The following is a 6,230-nucleotide window of genomic DNA, read 5'->3' as shown; positions in this document are numbered from 1 at the left end:
AGATCAGTATTATCACTAGTTCCTCTTATGCGAATATTATTATTATTATTATGCCGTTTATGCGACACCTTTACCCATTGTGCATTGCCAGTCATTTATCATGTGGAGTATACCGATTTTTATTTGAATTTCTAAGCTGTGCTAAATGGAATGTGTTATCGGACTCTGTGAATCGCAATATAAATACTAATTATTTTTTATTGAACAGAACAAGGAAAACCGCTGTCTTAGGTCTATATAGCTTAAAAAAATCCATTACAGCCAATATGCTTAGAGATGTATGTATCTCTGGATAGAGCAGAGAATTCAAGTATTAATACTGTCGTAAGACTAGTTGATGTACGTCCAGACATTGTGTGAGAGCATTCAAGGGAGCATGCAGACGACCAGGCGAAGGCCTCAGCATATTTATTTAAATATGCCGAAGCTTTTCTTGTACCGCTTACAAAGAGATATAAATCAAACCTCGGTTCGGTTACTCTTGTAGGAGCAGTACTTGAATACTCTGGGTAGGCAGAATATTCGATAAAACTCTTGCAAAAGCCACACCAGCTATTTCCGGCTTCTAGACGACTTTTTAGATTGTCTATGCATCTATGATGGCTGAAAAAAAAAATTTAAAACCGCCATACTACAATTCAATTAACTTCAGAGTTTGGCATGTCCTATATAATGGAGAACTAGCTCAACTGCGACTATGGTGTAGTTTCGAAGATATTTTTCTATTCATATTTTTGTTCCAGCAATGACTTCTATACAAAGAAAGTTTAGCTTTGGATAGATATTAAGTTCGGACTTTCTGATTCCATGACAAGGGAGACGTACTGTGAGTTGTTGGTTTTCCAGATCGCAAATTCTGGACAAATGTACAGAGAATCATTTATGGGCTTCACATCAAACATGCAATTCCAATAGGAAGATTGACCACTGTGCTCCAGGTCAAAGTATTAGCAATCTCAACTTAGGCTAACAGGATGATCAATTTCAAGTTTTTTATGAAATACTTTGATACGCTTTAAATTTAGACAATGGGAAACATGGCCACACTGTGATCGGTAGCATGTTACTGTGCAGTCACCAGAAGGATCTGTCTTTATATTTAGCATGGGAATCACTTTGTGGTATTCATTGGTCTTCTCCGAAAGCCATAATTACTGCGAAGGTATACTCAGAACGCAATATGTTCTGGAAAACTTTAAAGGGTCTTAGACTGGCCAGGCTCTTTGACTATCCTTTCCATAGAATTCTTTTAACTGGAATTCAATTCCTACTTCTTTCTGTGCGGCTAAGCTATAATTTTACCGATCCACAGACAGGCTAATGAAGACTTTCCATTATTGCCAAATAATCGCGAAGTTGAATTTGAATTTTCATACCCAAATCACTATTTTAATAGATAATAATTACAAAATACGACTATTTTACATGCATTTCAATTTTAAATGATTATCCCAATGTGATCTCCTGTGGCATAGTACACCACAGCCTTTTATAGTGACCACTTTTACCCACATACATATAACAGCTCCACAATTGTGGCATAACTGACGTTGCCTCAAAGTGTGGCAAGTGGCGTAATATGCACTTTTCTATTCATTTGAGCTTTTAGCATTTTTACCTCGCATGTTCAGGCAACAAAAGCGAAATTAAGGCGTCCAAATGTAGAAAACTCGAAATTATTCACCCAAACTAGATTAAAGATACAAACCAATTTATACGTATTATACAATATGGCACAGTAAAGCATAGCACAAACACAAACAGCTAATGTTAAGTACCTCCAGCTGGCCAGGACTTACTAGAGCACATACATATGTACACACTCAACCGCTGATCCACTAAATCGTAGAATGAAAGTGAAGGCAGACAAATAAACACAATAAATGAAATGAGACCACACCACAAAATGCCAAGACGCCAAGATGCCATGCCGTTCAAATACCAGCATCCCAAAGTGCAGTCAAGAAAAGGAAAAAAAATAACAAATCATCTAACGAAGCAGCTGCGTCTGCGCCGGCGACTGCGGCTGTGCTTATTGAGCTGAGAGTATTGAATTGCTATGACTGCTGCTAAGTTACATATCGCCAGCGCATGCGCGACATGCAATAATTCACGATTGTCTAAAAAGGCGTTGCTGCCGCGAAGTCGCTCTATCGCTTATAAGTGTTGGGAATGAGACAAATGAGGAAAATTCGGAAAAATGTGAGAAACAAGAAAATCTGTATTTTATGATTTACGGCGTAGTACAGAGTGTCCACTAGTGGGATGTATTGAGGCGTTGAGTGTAGGCGGTAGCGAGCTTTACATGTTCCTACACACATAGAGCGCACGTTTAAGGTGGAAAAATAAATTAATTTTGATAAGATTATTAGATATTTTTTATGGATAGTACATACAGACATATGTAAATATAAAGAGACATTATCTTTTATGACAGAAAAAATTCAAGCATAATTACTCGGACTGGAGACTGTTAATAAAACAAAGTTTCCTAAAGCTTGGTGTCCGATTAATCGAAGCCCGGACAATCCTGTGATCTCACTTTTCATGTTGCTTGCTGTGAGTTATTGTTAAAGGTTCGTCTCCATAAATTAGATCAAATAAAAGATGAAAATATTTTTGCTTACGAGTTAAGTGTCGAATTTAAAACCGTACTGCATAATAGATACTTCTGTTCCGAAGTTCCATATTTCACCTCAGTACCTCAATACAAATTTTTAACGAATAAAATGCTCTTGGGTATTTTTGGAATTGGCTGTGTTGTTAAATCGTTTGTCCACAGTAACTTCTGAACACTTCGAAAATCCACAAGGAATTATCAAAGTATTATCCCGACAAACAAACTTTCCGTTTGAGCCTTCAAAATTAGTTAAACTTTCTCGACGCCGCATAGATTACAAAATGGCATAAGTAGTGCTTGAAGATCTTAAATTTCGTCGCAAATTTTATAGACTTTGATACTTCCGAAGCCATGGCTAACCTTGCGTCGTTTCTAGCTATGATTTCTAAGCTTTTTTTTGTTAAAAATCAAGGCTACAGTATAAATGAAATAAGTTTCGGCACGGATAAGTAAATAAGGTTTGAAGGGCTTGTGTGGAATATTTCATACTTTCACTCGGTGACAAAATTGTCCTCTTTTAGTGTAAGCAGGAGACACGTACCTATAATAGAAAGAGTTGCTTTAAGTCATTGTTCTAACGAACCAATTGCTATTGCTGATGAAGCCGAGGAGATCCAACAGTTCCACCTAAGTGCTTGAGGCGCTTCTTCTGTAAACGTGAACATCGACACAGATAGTGGTCTTCCGCATCCACATCATGCCAGCCCCTGCAGAGAGTACCTACTTGTTGGTATTCGCCACCGTTAAAGTATTGGTGCTATAGCAGAGTGTCTTGTGATGATGCCGGTAAGGACTCTTACTGCAGATCTATTGAGTTTCAGTATGCCGTTTGTATTTTTCTGACTATGCCGCGGCCATAATAATATTGTGGTCTCATAATCTGCCCCCAAGCCATTCGCCATGGCCAGGATGTACTCATTAATTTTCCTGCCATGATCACTAAACGGTGGTAGTATGAAGCTATCCGCTTCTTCTTTTAGCATCTCTCAGCCGCATCTGGCCATCTCATCAGCCGACTCATTCCCTTCAATATTGCTCTGTCCGGAAATCCAGCATAGAGTGACGTTGATACGGCTCAGTGACACCAGCGTAGTGCGACATTTCCATACAATTCCCGATTTCATTATTTCCTATTGCTGTCTTTTGGCCCCCTACTACTAAGTAAAAGACTAGCCACCTGTTCTATAGTGTAGATCTCCGCTTGGAAGACACTGCAATCGTTCGGTAGACGAAAGGACTGGTTGATTCGCAGGTCCTTCGAGTAGACACCGACTCCGGTTTCTTGTTCCATCTTTGAACCGCCAGTGTAGATGGATATACCTCTCTCTGATACTGGCAGTCCTGTATTCCATTCTTCTCTGGCGGGAACCTAATGGGTATCAGTGCTGATTTCCAATGTCAGCTTTAATTCCATTTAACCGGCCCCTTTTAAGGTAACTAAAATTAACAAAATTCAATAAGTTATTGAAAGTCTAAAAACGAACATTTACTACAGTTGTGCTCTATTGTAGTAGAGGCTACGAAATTTTGCAGAATACACAAATTTGTATACCCAGAATGGAGATCAATGTCAACGTTTTGTGTGAGTGGCTAAATGTCACCAGAGACAGTTCCCAATTTCTTCAAAATCAACGCATTGACCAAAAACTGAAAACGTCATTTGAGTCAGACATCTGCGCAACCTCTGATTAAAATCGCTTTTAGTCTTGTTCAGGACACCACAATTATTGAATATAGTAAAACCATGTCAAATTTACATATTTACAACCTGATTTCATTAAACTTCAGTATATTGAAAAAATGATTTAGAAAACATAAATGTCTTGGTAGAATACCAACCCAATAGGTGCCGCTGCTATCGATATACATATTTCTAAATGTAGTATGACGTATACTGCTGTCACATTTGGCAAGTCGGTTTTACGCTGGCATTCAGCTCATTGGTAGGAGAGGGTCGACGAAATTTATAGATGGAGGAGCAAACCGTAGGAAACTCCGTTGTACTCTTTCAATTCTCTTGGAGTGTTAATCTGACTAACGATTAATAAAGCGTTTTAAGTGTCTTCATTGGGGCTACGATTTTTTTCGATTCAAAGCTTTTGTAAACGCTGGAAAAGTTAAATAACATTCCTCAAATAAAAAATAGTTTGGTTTTTAAGGTCTTAGTTCGCGTTCACTCACCAAACTGTAGGTTTTTAGATAAAACATTGGGGGTCTTGCTAAACCCCTGCAGTTTTCCTATGGGAATACTTTGCAAACATTAAAATCCGTATACTTGCAAGGGTTTGGAAGACTTAAAGATTACCAAGACTTAAAAAAAAGCGCATATTGAACTTCTCAGACACAAAACAAATATAGAAAGGCGTTTTTCTGAAAAATACTTAATTTCTTGAATTGAATTTTATATAAAACGAATAGTTTTGATTCTCTTTGCCAGATATCAGCCAGTACCATTGGCACTGAATTTCCACTATTATATGGTGAATTGTCCATGATTCAAATTTAAAAAAAAATGTTGATAAAAAATTTCGACAGAAGCAAAAAGCGAAATGTTTTGCTAAAGATGAAATGGTGAGGTGTTTAAAAATAAACGAAATAAAACGCTTCGATTGAAGTGAAAATGACCTCCCTGGAGCTCATCGTGGCAAGTGCGGCATTTGCGTGCTACAAAATTAAGCAGGGTATGGTTATAAATCCTGTCACTTGCCTAGGAGGACTTTGTAGAGAATGAATGAGTGAGTCGGACCTTGTCTTGTAGAAGCTGGAACAGATTTTCCAGGTCGATCTGCAATTGTGTTCTGTCGGTCATTTTTTATTTTCCTTCTCGAAGTAGTGCCACGATTTTCAGGTACATAGATAGCGGTACGCCCACATGCTGAGAGGAGTTGTCCTCAGATAACCAGCTTCCCTTCCTTGCAAGTTATCACCTAAATTAGAGAAGAGCTAGATTTATTCGAGCTGGTATAGTGTGGCCACAATCATGGATTTTTGGTATATGAGTTAGAGACTCATTAATTTGAGCCTCGAATTAATTAAAGTATTAGTTCATTTTCAGTCAATCAAAAACAGTGGCAGCGACAAATAACCTACCGAGAGCCAAATTTCAAGAATTTCAAAATTCATATCACAAAAGAGTTCATAAAAAACTAAATCCTATTTACGTCTAAAAACATTTCCTTTCATACTCTTTCCAGTTTAGAAATACTCTCTAGTTAGCATAACAGCGAGCGTGCACCACTTATGAGTTAACCGTCTACTTTTCTTGTTGTTGTCGGCAGTCAACAAGGCTGTTAAAATGGCATAAAACACGCATTGCATTTTAAAGTCAAGTGGATCAACAACTGGGTGTCTCCTCCGCATGCAGACGCAATGCATTTGCCAAAATGAGTGCCACGAAAGTGCCTCGCTAGGTGCGTAACCATGTAATCCATATTATGCGAAGATATACTTAGGCGCGCGTGTGTCTCTATGCGAGAGCAGTATTGCATGAGTCTGGAATAACAAGTTCCCGAGTAAGGCGTAAATGTAGGCGACTGATTTTGATTTGTTTTTGCTTTTCATAGAAATCGTTATCTCACTAATGTGGCATATAAACGATGAATCAGGTAAC

The sequence above is a fragment of the Rhagoletis pomonella genome, unplaced genomic scaffold, assembly GCF_013731165.1.
Source record: "Rhagoletis pomonella isolate Grant_MI unplaced genomic scaffold, Rhpom_1.0 Rhpom_scaffold_00012, whole genome shotgun sequence".
In the NCBI taxonomy this organism is placed as follows: domain Eukaryota; kingdom Metazoa; phylum Arthropoda; class Insecta; order Diptera; family Tephritidae; genus Rhagoletis; species Rhagoletis pomonella.
This window is presented reverse-complemented; position numbering follows the sequence as displayed.